Raw genomic sequence first — 21,643 nt, 5'->3', positions numbered from 1 at the left:
AAAGGTTACAGAATACTGCGATAAAACGCGTGTAGCCCCCACCCCTCTCACAGCTACCGGGACTTAGGGATGGCATGAAAACACGACTCCATTGCTTACTCCTCAAGTGTTTAGTAGCTAAGTCATTCCAGATCACAGAGGTGATACTGAAAGACCAGCCTATCACAGTTAGAGGCACTTGGAGATATAACGATATGCATTGCACATGAGAGCTCTCTCTCTTTCTCTCTGTCTCTCTGTCTCTGTCTCTCTCTGTCTCTCTGTCTCTCTCTCTCTCTCTCTCTCTCTCTCTCTCTGTCTCTCTCTCTCTCTCTCTCTCTCTCAATCCAATCCTGTTTTTATGTGTGTATTATGTGTTCACAGTCTTTTAATATTAATTTTATTCCAAGTGTTCCTTTGTCAATATACAATACATTCTAGCACGCACCAATGTATACTTTCGCTACCTACTAGTTAGATCTTGAGAGGTCTAATGAAGTGTAGAAGTCTTCGATACCTGTGTATTTGATATGTTGTCTATGGCTTTGTATACATTTGTCACCATTTTTATTTTGACTGTTTTGATGGTACTATTACTGGTAAAATACTTGTATTTGTATCTATGACGTCATAATTGTTATTTTAACTGGTTTTATGGTACTGTTACTAGAAAGTTACTTATTTTTGTATATATGACGTCATATATTTAATTTTAACTAGTTTCATGGTACTATTCCAGGTAAGTTACTTATGTTTTTATCTATGACGTCATGATTTTGTTTTAAACTGGTTTTGATGATGCTAATGCCGGTAAGTTACTAATTTTGGAATGTATGACATCATAATTTTTATTTTAACTATTTTGATGGGACTATTACTGGTAAAATACTTATATTTGTATCTATGACGTCATAATTTTTATTTCAACTGGTTTAATGGTACTATTACTGGTTAGTTACTTATTTTTGTACCTATGACGTCATAAATTTTATTTAAATTAATTAGATGGTACTATTCCTTGTAAGTTACTAATATTTTTATCTATGACGTCATGATTCTATTTTAACAGGTTTTGATGGTGCTATTGCTGGTAAGTTACTAATGTTTGTATCTATGACGTCATGATTTTTATTTTAACTAGTGCGATGGTACTATTGCTGGTAAGTTACTAATTTTTCCATCTTTGTCGAAATAATTTTATTATAACTGCTGAATTGGTCAGAAACATACATCTTATGACAGTTGTGATATATATACTCGTAGCTTTCAAATTAAAAACATAATTCGAGAACAAAGTAAAACGGACATCATTCTTCCCGAAAATAACTTCCTAAAAGCAAGCAGTTATTTAACTGCTTAAAATATCATTATATACACCGCCTTAGCATTACTGAGGAGTATAAGAGGAAAACACAGCTGTATCCAGCCCCTATCATCACATATGAGTCCTAGAAGGGCGACACATCTGTATCCAGCCCCTATCATCACAGATGAGTTCTAGAAGGACGACACATCTGTATCCAGCCCCTATCATCACAGATGAGTCCTAGAAGGACGACACAGCTGTATTCAGGTCCTATCATCACAGATGAGTCCTAGAAGGACGACACATCTGTATTAGGTCCCTATCATCACAGATGAGTCCTAGAAGGACGACACATCTGTATCCAGCCCCTATCATCACAGATGAGTCCTAGAAGGACGACAAAAATGTATTCAGCCCCTATCATCACAGACGAGTCCTAGAAGGACGATACATCTGTATCCAGCCCCTATCATCACATATGAGTCCTAGAAGGACGACACAGCTGTTTTTAGCCCCTATCATCACAGACGACTCCTAGAAGGACGACACAGCTGTTTTGAGCCCCTATCATCACAGATGAGTTCTAGAAGGACGACACATCTGTATTCAGCCCCTATCATCACAGATGAGTTCTAGAAGGACGACACATCTGTATTCAGCCCCTATTATCACAGATGAGTTCTAGAAGGACGACAGATCTGTATTCAGCCCCTATCATCACAGATGAGTCCTAGAAGGACGACACATCTGTATTCAGCCCCTATCATCACAGATGAGTCCTAGAAGGACGACAAAAATGTATTCAGCCCCTATCATTACAAATGAGTTCTAGATTGACGACACATCTGTATCCAGCCCCTATCATCACAAATGAGTCCTAGAAGGACGACAAAAATGTATTCAGCCCCTATCATCACAAATGAGTTCTAGATTGACGACACAGCTGTATTCAGTCCTTAAATTCAAGGTGGAGGATTCACATTCACCATTCGACACATACAGTGTATATTACTAAGTTCATGTCTAAAGGTGATATTCAATTGAATTGTGTGTGTGTTGCACAATTCTCAGTTTTGTTGCTGTTGTATAAAAAAACACTATTAAAACTTTGCTTCAGTGTGATATTTATCACAGGATAATAGTTTGGTTTTTACTTTAAACACAAATTTTCATAGATTTTTCTCGCTTTCTTCATAATTCTTTGTTTGATATATAAACCATTTTCATAATCATATTCTCGCCTCACTTGTGTATATCTACTTTAATATTGTACAACCCACTGTAATAAAACTTTGTCTTTCATATACTTAGAAAAGGATTTGATTGAATTTACCAATTTTAACATATCTGTAAATCTTTCGACTTCAAAAAAACTAGAATATTAAGAAATACATGATTTTAGTCCTTCATATTATTATCCTCTCAGTTATAATGTATCATTTTCGTTTGAAATATAAAACCTCTTGAAACGATCACGTGTTGAATTGCCAGCGACAACACAAATGGTATTAAATATATATATACCTAACCATATTCTTTCTATTATAAAGATAATAATTTCAAACTATCTGCAGTATTTCTCCCAAACCTTTTTCGAATCTTATTTCATTTGAGATGAAAGGAAGTCTCTTGATCCCCTGTATCTGTAGCAGTAGGGGGGATCTGTCGGATAAGCGATATGCAATATACAAACATCTCAATATCCAAACGTCTATTCGGAGTTACAAGGTATCCGTGTTGGGTATTATATTTCATAAATATTATATAAATACGGAGACTACTACCACTTACAAGAAAAGAAAAAAATGGGTATTTTTCTGTGTGTAAAAAGTTTCACATACAGTATATCGAGTATAAATATTTCACAGTTTGTAAAGAACAAAGTAGGTTGCTTATCTAATATAAGCCTCATAGTTTAGAGAGTATAACGTTTAACTAAATATTTCACTGGTTGAAAGTTCATCAGGACATTTAACTAGTGCACAGTGCATAAGAATATAAAGCTGATATTATAAAACGAATTTTTAACAATTAGAAAATATATATAGGAATTATATATATTATTGGGTGTTATATTTCATAAATATCATATAAATACGGAGAATACTACCTCTACCAGAATAAATATCATATAAATACGGAGAATACTACCTCTACCAGAATAAATATCATATAGATACGGTGACTACTACCTCTACCAGAATAAATATCATATAAATACGGAGACTTCTACCTCTACCAGAATAAATATCATATAAATACGGAGACTACTACCTCTACCAGAATAAATATCATATAAATACGGAGACTACTACCTCTACCAGAATAAATATCATATAAATACGGAGACTACTACCTCTACCAGAATAAATATCATATAAATACGGTGACTACTACCTCTACCAGAATAAATATCATATAAATACGGTGACTACTACCTCTACCAGAATAAATATCATATAAATACGGAGACTACTACCTCTACCAGAATAAATATCATATAAATACGGAGACTACTACCTCTACCAGAATAAATATCATATAAATACGGAGACTACTACCTCTACCAGAATAAATATCATATAGATACGGAGACTACTACCTCTACCAGAATAAATATCATATAAATACGGTGACTACTACCTCTACCAGAATCCACTTTTGTCTGTTATTGCTGGTAGGGTTTTATTTTATTATTTTTTTTGTGGGGGGGGGGGGGGGGGGGGGGGGGGGGGGCTGTGCTTTGTTTTGTTTGTTTTTGTTGTGGTGGGATTATTTGCGGGCTTTTTTGTTTTGTTTTAATACATTTTTTTTTTTTTCGTTTTTTTTTTTTTTTTGTTTGTTTGTTATTTTTTGGGGGGGGGGGTTGTTTTTTGGTGGTTATTTTTGTTTTGTTTTTTGTCTTTTCAGAATATTGCTGAATCAATCTGGGAATAGCAGACTGAATTAGAAAATATTTGAATTTCAAATCGAATTGACTCAAATTCCAACCATCCAGCTCCTCACTCCCCTGAATATGTATTTATAGACCTACTTAGCTGTAGTGGTGGTTGCCTCTTGGGCCTCGAGCCGATAACCATTGAATTTTTAAGTTTCTAGTTAAAATGAAGTGCAAGCTCGTTAAGCTAGACGCGTGATTAGAGTTTATAAAATCAAATAACTTTCATTATTATTATCATAAATAATTATCAATTTATAGAACATTATTGCTTTCAACGCCTCCGGTAGGATTCGAACCCCGGACATCTGACTTACTGGGCTACGTTCTGCCGAATGAGTTTAAGAGAAACTCTGATTATTCGTGTCGGGAGTTTACCAGGGTGTCATTGTTTACCGTGACAAGGATTTCAGTATCGATGATTGGATTAGATAACATTCTATGTCGTTAACTTTCATTTATGATTAATACTAGAAGATGATATTGAAATAATTACATAAAAATACAAATGAAATTATTATATCATAAAAAAATCTTTAAACTGAAAATTAAAACAGTGTAAAAACACATCTTTCGCCTTTTTTATTTGTTGTATACATAACACATTGCGTATCTAATCTTTGTTTTACCAACATTGTCAAGCTACAATGAAGACGTCATCAAAAATTAGGACGACAAACAGAGACATATTTGATAAGTATCTTTTGTGATTGACGATAATCTGGCATCTATTTTAAAATATATTTGGTTCGATTTGGTTTGGTTTTGTAATTTTAGCGTCTTTTTAACAGTTCAAGTCATTTAATTTAGAACGGCATTTCTTGTGTGCGAGATTCCTGCGTGTGGTGGTGTGTTTTGGGAGGCTGCGGTGTATTTGCGTTTGTTGCCTTTCCTTGTGATAATGCAGAACTGATGTTGACTTTATAGTGTTACCTCACTGAAGCATACTGCCGAAGTTATCCAGCAGGACATCTCCACCCAGTCACGTTATACCAACAACGGGCGAACCAGTCGTTCCCTCCCAAAAATGATGAGCACATAGCCGGAGAAGCAGATACCATTTTCTATGGACCTTTGGTATGTCTCTGCCAGGGAACTGGGCTCAAAGCATTTCACACAGGAACGAACGTTCAACTAAAGGTCAAACGAGTGGCAGCGTCGATGGAGACATTAGGGAGAACAAAGTTGTTAAGAAAGAAGAGAAAAGATAATATCCCAAATTTAGTCGCCACTTCAGATCATGCAATCGTGGCAGTATGTACAAATCTCACGTCCTGTATGCGGGTCAGTTTTCGGTTCGGCTCGAAAATAACAAGTGTCATTGTAACAGAATAACGGAAACTCTCGAACTAATATTTATTTATTTATTCCGTTGTGATGTGTTTTCAACCATTTTTATTTAAATTGACATTATTTCAGCCAAAAATCTGATACTTTTATTTTTTATTTTTGAATGCATTAGGCTTTACATAAACGACTGACTGCCACACCGATCCGACACATTGTAAACAAATACGGGCTTTGGTACTACACTTGATCAAAACGTAGATTTCAGGCTCGCAAAACGCAAGAAAATTAGTCGCTTTTTATCGCATGCGTTACCGACACTTCAAAGCTCCCGGGCAAGGAGTTGACTTCTTTCATCTTGATTGGTTATTAGCGCTCAATTTTTGAACAGAAAACATAACATAAGGTTTTTACACTAGACCATAATTAATGTCATTTAATTTACAGCAAATATACTTATTTTTATTACCTAGACTAATTGCCAGCATAATCTTGAACCTTACAAACGTGTATAAGGTACCCTTACTCAATGACAACATGCTATCAAATGGGATGAGCTTTGAAAATTACGTTCACGGCAGAAATCTTGTCGACACCCCGAGATTGATTTAGTTGATATCCTAATTATTTTGTTTCGCCATAGAAAATGTACCTCCCCGCGAATAAGTAATTTGTAGGGATTGTAAAATGCCCCGGCGTACGATTACAGGGTAGTTAGTTAGGCCTGGTCCATATGGTACTCGTTATAACATTACCAGTCGGCTATTATACCAAACATTACAAAATAATCCTTATAATGTTTTTAATTATTAAATGTTCCTTCAACAGACCCGTATGTTGTATTTTAGGTAAGAGGAAATGTACGGGTTTTATCCTTTAACACGTGTAATTAGTTTATAATCAGTTTTAAAATGAACATTTATGATGCTAATTGAATATCGCTGCTTGCTTCTTATGTAAACTTTCACTTGTAAAGTCACGGGTACACAATGTACATATGTATATGGATTTGAGCCGCGATTTGTTCCTCTTATCATTAAAGTTTTTTATTTGGTTTCGTTCCTTTTGCATTGGTGTTTCTTTAGTTACTTAAGCTGTTTTCATTTCCTGTTGTTGTCTTCCTTTAATTTAATGTCTCTTCAGAGTCTGTTATCGTGTTTTTTTAATGTGTTTCCTCAGTTCCTGTTGTTGTCTTTCATTTAGTTTTGGTGTCTCCTCAGTTCCTGTTGTTGTCTTTCCTTTAGTTTTGGTGTCTCCTCAGTTCCTGTTGTTGTCTTTCCTTTAGTTTTGGTGTCTCCTCAGTTCCTGTTGTTGTCTTTCCTTTTGTTTTGATGTCTCCTCAGTTCCTGTTGTTGTCTTTCCTTTAGTTTTGGTGTCTCCTCTGTTCCTGTTGTTGTCTTTCCTTTTGTTTTGATGTCTCCCCAGTCCCTGTTGTTGTCTTTCCTTTTGTTTTGATGTCTCCTCAGTTCCTGTTGTTGTCTTTCCTTCTTTTTTTTTACTATCGTGTAATACTGTGGTCTGACATCTGACAATGTTTTACTAACGTGTAATACTGTGGTCTGACATCTGACCCTGTTTTACTCGCGTGTAATACTGTAGTCTGACTACTGACCCTGTTTTACTCGCGTGTAATACTGTAGTCTGACTACTGACCATGTTTTGCTCGCGTGTAATACTGTAGTCTGACTTCTGACCATGTTTTACTCGCGTGTAATACTGTAGTTTGACTTCTGACAATGTTTTACTAACGTGTAATACTGTAGTCTGACTTCTGACCATGTTTTACTCGCGTGTAATACTGTAGTCTGACTTCTGACCATGTTTTACTCGCGTGTAATACTGTAGTTTGACTTCTGACAATGTTTTACTAACGTGTAATACTGTAGTCTGACTTCTGACCATGTTTTACTAACGTGTAATAATGTAGTCTGACTTCTGACCATGTTTTACTAACGTGTAATAATGTAGTCTGACTTCTGACCATGTTTTACTAACGTGTAATAATGTAGTCTGACTTCTGACAATGTTTTACTAACGTGTAATACTGTAGTCTGACTTCTGACCATGTTTTACTCGCGTGTTATACTGTGGTCTGACTACTGACCATGTTTTGCTCGCGTGTAATACTGTAGTTTGACTTCTGACAATGTTTTACTAACGTGTAATACTGTAGTCTGACTTCTGACCATGTTTTACTCGCGTGTAATACTGTAGTTTGACTTCTGACAATGTTTTACTAACGTGTAATACTGTAGTCTGACTTCTGACCATGTTTTACTAACGTGTAATAATGTAGTCTGACTTCTGACCATGTTTTACTAACGTGTAATAATGTAGTCTGACTTCTGACAATGTTTTACTAACGTGTAATACTGTAGTCTGACTTCTGACCATGTTTTACTCGCGTGTTATACTGTAGTCTGACTACTGACCATGTTTTGCTCGCGTGTAATAATGTAGTCTGACTTCTGACAATGTTTTACTAACGTGTAATACTATAGTCTGACTTCTGACCATGTTTTACTCGCGTGTTATACTGTAGTCTGACTACTGACCATGTTTTGCTCGCGTGTAATACTGTAGTTTGACTTCTGACAATGTTTTACTCGCGTGTAATACTGTAGTCTGACTTCTGACAATGTTTTACTCGCGTGTAATACTCTAGAGTGACTTGGAGTATTTTTAAACAATGTTTTACTCGCGTGTAATACTGTAGTCTGACTTCTGACATACATGGCGTGGATATCAACCATACTGTTAACTCTCATTAGTGTTCGATATTTGAAATATGTGTTACTGGCATGAATTAGCATTTTAATTTGTGGTTTACTTTGTTGGTAGTGTTGTTTGAAGTTCTCCAATGAGGTCTCTATAGAGAGAGCTCCTTGAAGCTATCGATATTTGTCCTTTCAACGTTTCTTTGATGTCATTCATACCTCATATATCTGCCCCTCCTTTTTGTCCTCCCATTGACTTTAGTTTAACGACAAACTTCTGCGTTTCCAAAAAACCTTAAGTCAAATTGACAATTTGAGAACTATGCCTTTGAGAAGTAAACAGGTCCATATTTGAAGTCGGATTCCAAAGATAGCTTTGAAGTAGTGTTAAAATTGATACAATTTTCTCTTCATTTGATAACAGGCTTTGGCTACAAAATTTGCAGTTTCGAAAATCAAGTAAAACGCAATATGACTTTTGACTATTCATAATGACATACTATCTACAGTACTATGTACTGTTTTCTTGACAATGTGAACACTACCAAACGCACGTGCCTATATATAATATATATATATATATATGGTTGATATACATTATACTTGTTTTAAGTTCACCCTTCTCTCAGTGGAAAATAGCCACATATATTTGTTACATATGATCTCTTAATTTTGAAAGATTCAATTAAAGAATCGTCCATTGGCATGACAAATGCGTTCTAGCTTAAATGTATAAACATGAATTAGTTAGAATCAGAGTTCCTAATCGACATCAGCTAGTGTATGATACATTATGGATGTCTATCTACTCAGGTCACAGGTAAAGTATTGTATAGTGTATGATACATTATGGATGTCTATCTACTCAGGTCACAGGTAAAGTATTGTATAGTGTATGATACATTATGGATGTCTATCTACTCAGGTCACAGGTAAAGTATTGTATAGTGTATGATACATTATGGATGTCTATCTACTCAGGTCACAGGTAAAGTATTGTATAGTGTATGATACATTATGGATGTCTATCTACTCGGGACACAGGTAAAGTATTGTATAGTGTATGATACATTATGGATGTCTATCTACTCAGGTCACAGGTAAAGTATTGTATAGTGTATGATATATTATGGATGTCTATCTACTCGGGACACAGGTAAAGTATTGTATAGTGTATGATACATTATGGATGTCTATCTACTCAGGTCACAGATAAAGTATTGTAGCATATAAAACAAATGAAATCATTTTTAATTCAATTCAGTTTTAATTAATTCAATTCATTTAATTTCAATTCAATTCGATTAAACTTTTTTTATTTACACATTTATAACTGCAAACTAATTTGAAGGCAAAGTAACGTAACAAACAACAAAATACATGAATGCATCATATGTGATCGTAACCCCTGAACAGGGACAGACATAGATGTACGTCCCCGCCCATGGAGTATTGAAAAATGATATTCAACCATTGAATTCAATTCATGCAATTCAACTCATTGAATTCAATTCTTTTATTTTCATGTTTGAATCTAGAAGGTAGTTTGGTGGCAGAGTAACATACCAAACGACACAAACATGAATTTATCATATCAATACAACAATCATTCGTACACCGTCCGATTCAGATCTCGAAATCAATAACAAAGACACCAAACTCATTTAGCCGACGAGAAACATATATCTGCTACTTATTACTGAACTTTTCTTCAAAGGTTATGTCATGGTGAACAGATAGAAACAAATTTAATCGTAACAATTAACAAGTGTAGCCGTAATAATTGACAAATTTATAGCCGTAATAATTGACAAATTTATAGCCGTAATAATTGACAAATCATGATAGCCGTAATAATTGACAAATCAAGATAGCCGTCACAATTGACAAATCATGAAAGCCGTCACGATTGACAAATCATGAAAGCCATAATAATTGACAAATCATGATAGCTGTAATAATTGACAAATCATGATAGCCGTAACAATTGACAAATCATGATAGCCGTAAAAATTGACAAATCATGATAGCCGTAACAATTGACAAATCATGATAGCCGTAATAATTGACAAATCATGATAGCCGTAACAATTGACAAATCATGATAGCCGTAACAATTGACAAATCATGATAGCCGTAAAAATTGACAAATCATGATAGCCGTATCAATTGACAAATCATGATAGCCGTAACAATTGACAAATCATGATAGCCGTATCAATTGACAAATCATCATAGCCGTATCAATTGACAAATCATGATAGCCGTAACAATTGACAAATCATGATAGCCGTAACAATTTTCAGTCACAATATTATGTGTCTAAGACACTTCTACATAACGAGAATATTTTTCACCGTAGAAAATAAAGACCATTCCTCGATAAATGTTACTTTTATACGAAATCCGGAATACTTTAACATTTTCCTTAGCAGTGTTATCAGAAATACCAGGTAAACATTTCTATGACGTTATATGGAATACGATGTTCCAATACTGGCGACCAAAATTACGTTTGATACATGCAGGTTGATAATGAACTATACGGGAATATTATGTTGGGATCATTGTGAAATATCCATGCATGATATGATATTGGTATTTGTTCTGCTTTATTTTTATTGCCTCGTTTCACACTTTGAGGACGCGTCATTAATTACATTTGATCTAGATTTTATTACGGGTATCGCTGATGAAACAGAAGACGCCTACCCCTCCGAAGGACCTGACTTTATTATCCTCATACTTTTTAGGGTCTCCGTATACATCTTTTTCTTTCTTCATACTTTGCCTTCGTTTCATTGATTTACTTTATTTTTATCTATATATATATATTTTTTTGTTTGTTGTTGATTTTTTTTTTTTTTTTTACACGACTTTATAACACTCCAGGCATTATCGTGCCAGTACATGTAGAAATAAGGGGGGGACATGAATCCTATTTTGGAGAATAATTATACTTACAAAATGTAAAATGTTTGCCTTAAAGAACTTGACATTGTCTCGGTTATTATGTCTTTCTCGAGATCATATAATCTCGTATACACCTCAAACATTATGAATTTGAGTTATGCTCTTACACCTTACGCTCATCAACATACAATGTAAATTTTATAAAAAAAAACTTTATACCAAACATACAAAAGTATCAAATGTTTTCTCACAATAAATATAGACTTAATCAAACATTATTTACAGGAAGCAGGGAATATACTCTCTTAGTTATGTGTATGTTTACATGCAGGTGCATAGATGTCGATCTGTTGTCTAATTAGTTTACATGCACGTGCATAACGATAACTGAAATTAATACATTCACGTGCTCGTAATAGAGATGAAATGCACTGAGCGAATGTTCACGTAATCCTTCAAAGGAAATGAACATCCGATGTAGATTACTTCTGCATATTTGTTAATGCTACAAATCTAATCACACCAATATAACATCATAAAATTATTTTACGTCATTGCCAGAGTCAAATACATGATATATGAATATTGAAATAGGATCGGTGTAAGTGTAGTCCTCACCATTCCCTATAGCACTGTTTCAAAAATATCACTTTTGTAACAGGGTTCGATAATCTCGTCGACAATTATCTCGTCGATAAGTAAATGATTTAATCTTGTTTGTAACAAGCATTTTCATCGGCTTAGAAATCAGCAAATAACGTCGCTTTTGATTGGCGGATGGAGCAGCGTAATGATTTGTAAGGGAAAATAGTCCACCAAATAAGTGATTTTGTATGGTATAGATTAAATTTTAAGGATTAACTTGAATATATATATTTATATTATGGAGGTATAACACCAAAACCTATCATAAACCGCTTTATTTACAGTACATTCCGTTTTTGTGTGTAACATAAAAATATATTCAAGTTAATCACTGTAATGTAATCTATAACACACAATCCCTTGTGTTATACCTCCATAACATGAAATGTATATTCAAGTTTATCCATATAATGTAATTTATTAATCACACTCTCCTGTGTTATACCCCAATTATATAAATAGTGGTTACACAACGAGTGGTTGTTGCATATGGAATTTATTTCACACGAGTAAGTTATTTTTTAAAAGTTACAAAAGACACGAGCTTAAGCGAGTGTTTTTGTAACTTTTAGAAAATAACTTACGAGTGTGAAATAAATCTCATATAAAAAAAATAACGAGTCGAAAACACAGCGTACTGCAGTAAAAAATATATTTTCAAGTTCTTAAATGTATTGCATTCTTTTTGTTATAAAGAGTGTGATTTGTTCAATGGTCGTTGGTATGACGTTGATATCATCACAGCTCTCATTTTGTGAACGTGACATTTTCTGTATTTAACCTTGGTTTCCATGGCTGCTGTCTTTGATGAATCAAAAGACGCTTACCCTTCCTGATCACCTGACCTTATACAGTAAACAGATAATAATATCAGGTTCAGTTTATACATATTATTTTACACAGATAATAATATCAAGGTTAGTTTATACATATTAGTTTACACAGATGATAAAAATATAAGGTTAAGTTTATACATATTATCTTACACAGATAATAATAGCAGGTTCTGTTTATACATATTATTTTATTATCTATGGTAATAAAATATGTTCAAACTAACCCTGATCTTATATAGTTAACAGATAATAATATCAGGTTCAGTTAATACAGATTATTTTACCATATATGGTAATAAAATATGTTCAAACTAACCCTGATCTTATCATATGTGTACTTTCAATGGTGATCGTATAAATCTTTATTTCGGTCATATTCTTCCCACATTTCACCGATTTTGAGCTAGAGGTGCGATTTTGTTTACACATGAGTATTCTTTTGTTGTTTATATCATTGTCCACATTATCATTGTTTCGTTAAGAAGAAATATTGCTAGGTTTACATAGTTGTATTAATTGGCCTATAGTTTTAAGAGCCTATATTTCATTTCCTCTGAAACTAGTTTTTAATTACTGATTATTCCGAATTCTTTTATCGTTCTTTACTTTAACCTCATGCAAATATTCGAAACATTAAATCTCTTTGCACTTTTCAATTTATTTTTTTCTTTAATCAGTTGCTTGTAATCAGTATTAATAAGCGAAAGTATTTGCCGTGATAGTAAAATGTAATACATATGTTGATATAATGAAATGGACACCAGTTGTGAATGGCAAATCGTTTCCAAACAAATAAGCACGTGCACACTTAATCCAGCACAGACTAGCTATAAAAGCAATTCTCTCGAGCACATTCCCTATTAATCCTGTATTTAATATGGTTTTGCCCATTCCTCCTCCGTATCCTTCCTCAGGCATTTACATTAATTCAAAACATGTTACCACGCCCATTTATCAGAATTAGGGGCAGAGATGTTACCCTAATAAATGTAATAAGTTGTAATAGAATCATTCATGCTTAGAAATAGTATCCCATTCCAGCAGGCCCACTATAGCTCCAGAAATGTCATTGTAGAGAGTTTATGTGCTAGTTAACATGCGTGTTGATAAGACAGGTGCGGTGCTGGTGCAAATCTATTACAAACAAACATGTCTTAAGGGAAAGCCTTAAAGCGGGTGTATTATTTGGTAGTAATGATAAAGAGATTATTATATAAGATTTCTAATGACGTAAAATGTTATTATTCTGTTATCTGTATGTAAAGTGGTAAAAGAAGGACGGAATCCAATACAGTTACTTTATAAAGTTTTATGTAATATCATAACTGAATGAAGAAGATATTAAAGAATATTGAAATTCACCATCCTTTCAAACCACATGTTTTCTGGTGTTGTGATGGGGCTGAGAAATAGTGTTTGTATGTTTAAGAGAGCGGGTGGGAGAGAGCATGATGAGGAGGTGGCTAAGTGTGTGATTGGGGTATGTGTGTCAGTGTGTGTGTTAGAGAGTGGGTGGGTGAGAGCATGATGAGGAGGTGGCTAAGTGTGTGATTGGGGTATGTGTGTCAGTGTGTGTGTTAGAGAGTGGGTGGGTGAGAGCATGATGAGGAGGTGGCTAAGTGTGTGATTGGGGTATGTGTGTCAGTGTGTGTGTTAGAGAGTTGGTGGGTGAGAGTATGATGAGAAGGTGACTAACTGTGTGATTGGGGTATGTGTGTCAGTGTGTGTGTGTGTGTTAGAGATGAGGTGTGGAAGATTGTATGTGACAGAGAGGGAGAATGTGAGAGGATGCCGACATGAGTATTATGTGATGGTGGTAGGAAGTTTTGATTGTTTTATAAGGTCTTTGAATATATCAGAATATATCAACAAATTAATCTAATTGACATGTAAAATGATTCCCTTGGAACCTTCGTAACATGCTGTTATACATGTATTTGTGTCTATTTTGTGTTTTTCCCCCCCAGTAAATTTTGTTTTTGTTGATTTTTTTAGTATTGCCTCGTAAGTACAGACAGTGGGATATAAACTGTCTGTTGTTTTCCCTTACCTTCCATATAAAACGTTGAGAGTTTTGCCCGATGCATCATTTGTATCACAGAAACCGTCAGGGAGTACCGACATATAGAAAAATGTAATGAAACCGTAATTCTAACTCAAATTCGAGAAAACTAGGAGATTACCGACAAAATAACAAAACCGTAATTCTAACTCAATATCGCGAAAACTAGGACAAAAACAACAGAGAATACCGACAAAATAACAAAACCGTAATTCTAACTCAATACCGAGAAAACTAGGACAAAAACAACAGAGAATACCGGTGTGGCATGGTATTTTGATGCATGATAAAATGAACCGGGGTCAAAATACCATAATGGTAAAGTGAACCGCGGTGCATTTCACCATTACGACCATGGTAAAGTGAAGCATTTCACTATTTGTTTTACTAATTCACCTTTTTCGCAATATCATTTTTAGATTACTTCATCACTCATTCACACAAAAACAATTCTGGGTCAGGTTATGTAGGGTGGCGCGGGGCGCTTCACTTTACCTTGGCCATGGTAATGTGAAGTATTTCACTATTTTCTTACTAATTCACTTTTTTTCAACAAATCTTTGTTTTAGATTACCTCGTTCCATTCCTCTGAACACATTAAAACACAAAAAAAAATGTTTGGCGATCTGGAAATTTAAGGGTGGGCCGGGGCGCTTCACTTTACCATAGCCTGAAGCATTTCACTATTTTCTTAATAATTCACTTTTTTCATCAAATCTTTTTCAAATTACATCGTTTGATTTTTTTAACACAATAACACTAAAAACTTTCTGGGGTTGGGGAATTTAAAGGGGGCTTCACTTTACCATGGCGCCCCGCCCCACCCTAAATTTCCTGACCCCAAAACATTTTTTGCGTGTTAATGTGTTCAGAGGAATGAAACGAGGTAATCTTATAAGGAATTGATGGAAAAAATGAATGAGTAAGAATATAGTGAAATGCTTCACTTTACCATGGCCATGTTAAAGTGAAGCGCCCCGCCCCATCCTAAATTTCCTAACCCCCAAACATCTTGTGTCTGCTAATGTGTTCAGGGGAATGCAACGAGGTAAACCAAAAAAGGATTTGGTGACAAAAATGTGAATAAGTAAGAAAATAGTGAAATGGCTCAGCTTTACCATGGCCATGGTCGAGTCCGGCTTTAATAACAAATCTCAAAATAAGCCACTAGTCATATCAACAAGGATAGATAGTAAATATTTAATATGAAAATTTTGGAGGCAAATTCTAGAATTAGACAAGGTTTTAAACTTTCATGTTGCAGCCATATAAGTAAATAACCCATCCAATTTTAACCCTAAATTATACATATGTACAGGTCTATTGTGGGAATATATAACGACATATGGGATTTGTTTCCAATTCGAGATTGTATGCCAACATAGTAAGCTTCTCATCACTGAAAACTTCGAGATATCCAGTTAAATTTCAGATATTCAGTAAAATCCCAGATATCCAGTAAAATCCCAGATATCAAGTAACATTCCAGATATCCAGTAAAATTCCAGATATCCAGTAACATTCCAGATATCCAGTAACATTCCAGATATTCAGTAACATTCCAGATATCCAGTAAAATTCCAGATATTCAGTAACATTCCAGATATTCAGTAAAATTCCAGATATCCAGTAAAATTCCAGATATCCAGTAAAATTCCAAATATCCAGTAAAATTCCAGATATTCAGTAACATTCCAGATATTCAGTAAAATTCCAGATATCGAGAAATCAGCCGTGATAACGTTATTCGCCAATAGATAAATTATCGGTTGTTTGTGGTTTCATTTTGATCGTGTTTGATATTCCACGTGAACTCATGCATATTCATAGTACTACTTAATGTAAGATTGTTTTCTTATTGTAATGTTATATCCATTTTCAATGGAAATGAGTCTAAAACTGTTGAGCAAGAGTGGTTTATTGTGCTGTATATACAAATACGAATGAAATCCTAGCCTTTATGTCACATAAATTACCATGAATGACACGAAATGATATTTCACCTTCTTAAAGTATATGCATTAACGAGGATCTCCTGTAGCTGAGTAATGTTCTTCCACTTGATTCGTTTCGACACCGTCCCACAGTGCTTGATTTCCAAACGTCCTTATCTTTTCAAAGTCACTATGAAGTAGGTTTGTCGTTTTTGAGTTACAATTTCCAATATCTCTTCACAGCCCACCCACATTCCCCGTATCATAGGTGTTAACTTGCACCTGTGCACGTGCTGTTACAAAGTAAAATATATAAATAATTATTTAGTCGGCAGATCCGGTTTTTGTAATTTTCTCTTTCATATCAGTTGAAATGAGTGGTCTTCAAAGCAACTTGAAGCACGGTTGTTCTTTGATAAAGGGATTTTTCTCCAAAGTTATTAATTATTAGTGTTTGTAGTTTTGAGTACGTACTTGTCGGGTATTCACGCTGTCAATAGTCCTCGGGATAATTCCGTAGTGTACAAGTCTAATGATTCCTTCGTAAATCATCAACGAAATAGGGAGAAGATGTTTGAAGGCAAAAATCCATCAAAGTTCAAAGTTATTTCTTTTGAATGAAAAGGTTCACAAAGGGACACATAATAGTGTTGATTATTGGGATTGTATTTTTTGTGTACTGGAAAGAAAGAGAAGCCGTGGTATAGCTAACCATGGCGGCACACATCAAAGGCGGTGTCCCACCCTTCACAGGTAATCGTATAATCACTGGAGAGGGACTGGAAGGGCAGTAAGCATATACTGCAAATCGTGTCATTTTCAATGGGTTCTAGTTGGTATTGCAAGAAAATAATGAAATATCGAAGAAAAGAAACCATGGGGAAAAAAACAAGAAAAGAAGTTATACCATGTTGCGAAAATTTTTTTTCATGTTTTGTTAATCCTGAGAAAAGTTCGACCATTTAAAACAAATTTTGCAGTATACTTCAATCCATACAAAAAATGAAACCCTCTTTTGAGTTGTTGAAATATTATAAATGCATCAGAAAAAAAGTTCTTTCAAGATAATTGATTTGTCAGTGACGATGACAATACATGTATATAAGAATAGATTGACTGCATTTGAAGATTTTAAGGAAATATGAATAGATTTTTATATAAAATGAAATAGTAATCATATTGAAGACACGACAAAAAAAATTTGAGTTCAATAACAAAGGTAACAGCAGCTTGCAATTATCTCGATATTTCTATAATGACAAAACAAACGTCATCATTCTAGGCGACATCAACAAGGTGAGGAAAAAAGACAACAACTGGATTTTAGGAGACAACAAAACCGGAGGAGGGGAGGCAGGCTTACAGGGAGAACAGCCTACATCAGTAAGTGTAAACGACGTTAAAGAGCTAAATAAAAATGGTATGTTTATTCATTCAACTTTTAGAAAAGGTACAGAAAATTAAATAGTATCTTAATATCAATTATTTAATAATAGTTTGTTAAACTACATCTTCGCTAGCCAAGGCTTCTGATTACGTTACACTACACGGACACGTTCGTGTAGTGTAACGTAATCAGAAGCCTTGGCTAGCGAAAATGGTTAAACTATTGAGATGCACGTTTTTAGATTGGGTTTACAATGTCATGTTTTTCATGTAATTGTACTGTTGATTATTTATGTTTAATCATGTTGTTATTTTCACTTATGGGCCGATAGGTCCTCGAAATAAAATGACCTTGAACTACACATACATATATATATATGTACCTCTTTACTACAGTATTGTGTGCTTGTTTCAGTTTGAAGTACGTTATGCTTTGTTCCATAATTCTTGATATCGATTATTTGTTTGGGTAAAAGAATACAATAAAGTTGATCGAGCGATTGAGACATAATGTATATTAATAAATAATCATCATTATGGAAGGTGTTTTAGTTTCGTTAAGTGATATGTCTTACATATGTAGCCATATATATATATAACACAATTCTGATTATATACCAGGGTATCTTAACTATTTATAGATATAATTCTTACATGCCTAGCCATATATATATATAACACAATTCTGATTATATTCCGGGGTATCTTAACAATTTATAAAAGCATCCTAATTGTTTTGACGAAACGTTCCTTTGGGATAATAACTTGTTTGTTTTCCAAAGACCTACTTAAACAGTTTTCTGGCTTGTTATATGCAATACATGCATTTTACCCTTGTTTATTAAGTTATGAACAGTAAGCTTGTTAAAAACTATCGCGAGTTACAATAATATACAGGTAGACTAGTGGACATATTTAAATCATAAACATCAAATGATTGTTTTTATCAATTAATAACAAAACTCGATATGATCTATTTTAAAATGTATTGATATTAGTCCGTGTTTAACGATCTTTAGCTACCTAAGTTAAATACAAAAATAATTTCGTTTTATTTGAACAAGTCCTTTTAAAGATCATTATAATTTAATTGCCACATATTAACACCCAATTACTTGTGTGTAATTGTTTCCCCAATTGGGGCCCCCTAGAGTAGAATATCACAGTTTGCTAATGTGTTTTAGCCCCTGGAATGGGGCGGGCAACATCAAAAGGAGTTAGCTAAACAAACTGTTCGCTTCACGCCCCCTGCCCTCCCCTTTGAAGATATTGGGAAATGAATAGTGCTCGGTAAAGCCATAATCCTATCAAGTAGAAACGATGACTAAGATTTAAAGGGCTGGTGGAGGTATCAGTATACACCTTACAGTATAATTACTGTGTAGGTATTTGAGGTCCAGATTTGTATGTACTGTGTAGCAGATTTAAGACTGGTATTCGTATGACGATAAGATATAGAAACAAATTTAATGTTTTCAGTTCAACTAGAAATATAAATAACTTTCTGGCTTTACATAAACACGAGTATTATATTTCATTTATCATAAAATTTGAGAAACAAACTTTCACACAATTTTTAATATGTCTATAATTTTGTAACGATTGACAGAAGACAATTGTTTTCATGTACATTGTATTTCATGGTGTGATATGTTAGGTACTATAGTGTGACGTCATATGTAACAGAGTGACGTCATTTAAAATGATGTCATAATATTAATCCCATAGAAAATACCCTAATTGCATATTTATTACAATTTATAGGTTTTATTCAACAGTTAATATATTACTTCTGTAACATGATAGATGCAATGTACTATTCATTATACAATCATAGCCATTTGATAAGGTCAATGCGAGGTTTTATTTACCAGAGAAAAATATTAACCGAGGACGAAGTCTGCGGTTGACATTTTTCATTTTAACATAACCATGTTTATACCGAAATCAAAGTGTTATAATAATCTTATTAAAATGGCATTTTATGATTGAAACGACTAGGTTATATGAAACATTTGTAAATATTTAAATATAACTTTTTAACACCACATGACTTGTGCATTAAAACTACTTTCACGAATGAATTGATAACGTACAAAACATTGGACATAGTTTGACAATTTAGTAAAATACATAAAAATGTAATTCAGAAGCTAACTTACAAACATCCTGTCAACCAGCATTTTACCTCCTTCCTTTGTACCGTCACCCGATTGGTCAATATGACTAACACTTTTCATTGCGAATCACGTGACACTATTTTTGTCAATCAGGAAGTGTGAAATATAACATCTTTATAATAATATCAAATGTAGAAATTTACCTCATCATAACAAATACAAGTTGCAAATCGTACTTCTGTTTAGGTGGAATACAAGATGCAATGACATCATTTTAGCCAATCAGAATGTGAATATTAATATAATATATTCAAAATTTAATCTCAGAAGGAATATTGTATAAGAGTACAAGTTTGATATGTAAAGAAGTAACCCACTTCAGTTTTTAGAGTTTAAAATGAAATTACAGTTATATACCTGATACTTAATTGGTCAATGAAGAATTAATATAAATGTATACGACCTGTCCGTTTTATCTATGAAAGAAAATTTCCCAGATGAATTAAAACATTTACTTGGTTAATGACGGCCAATCTACGGAAATATAAACAACCGACATACATAATACGGGTGAGATCCCTCTATATCTCCAGTTCATCAGTTAAAGACGATAGTCCTTCAGAAAGAGATCTCTGAAGGGCTTTATAGTGCTATCACACTGAAATAACGTACGGCGATTGGGGAGGGAAGTAGACTATCCCATTCATAGATAGGGAGGGACGGATGTTTTCGGACGGAAATGTAACAAATAGACTATCTCATACATAGATAGGGGAGGGAAGGGTGTTTTTGGACGGAAATTTAACAAATATACTATCCATACATAGATAGGGGAGTGAAGTATGTTTTCGGACGGAAATGTAACAAATAGACTATCCCATACATAGATAGGGGAGGGGAGGGTGTTTTTGGACGGACATTTAACAAATAGACTATCCCATATATAGATAGGCTGGTAAAGTATGTTTTCGGACGAAATGTAACAAATAGACTATCCCATACACAGTAGGGGAGCGGAGTGTGTTTTGGGACGGAAATCTAACAATTAGATTATCCCGTAAATAGATAGGGGAGGGAAGTATGCTTTAGGAGGGAAATGAAACATGTAGACTATTCCATATATAGATAGGGGAGGAAAGTATGCTTTAGGAGGGAAATGTAACACGTAGACTATTCCATACCTAGATAGGGGAGTGGTTGTTTTGGGATGGAAATGTAACAAAGAGACGTTTATACAGTGAAAGGGTGTGGAAGGGTGTTTTATACGTGTAGGTAAGATAAAGGCTCTCCAATAATGTAGGTGACATATGGACCGTCCTATACAGAGATAGGGATGAGAAGGGTGTTTTATACGTGTAGGTAAGATTAAGGCTCTCCAATAATGTAGGTGACATATGGACCGTCCTATACAGAGATAGGGATGAGAAGGGTGTTTTCACACGTGTGGATAACACATAGACTATCCCATACAAAAATAAATTAAGGGAGAAAATGGTATCAGTATAGTAACATAAAGAACA

Source organism: Pecten maximus, chromosome 19 (genome assembly GCF_902652985.1).
Source record: "Pecten maximus chromosome 19, xPecMax1.1, whole genome shotgun sequence".
Lineage (NCBI taxonomy): Eukaryota > Metazoa > Mollusca > Bivalvia > Pectinida > Pectinidae > Pecten > Pecten maximus.
The sequence above is the reverse complement of the archived record's forward strand: the minus strand, read 5'-3'. Positions refer to the sequence as shown.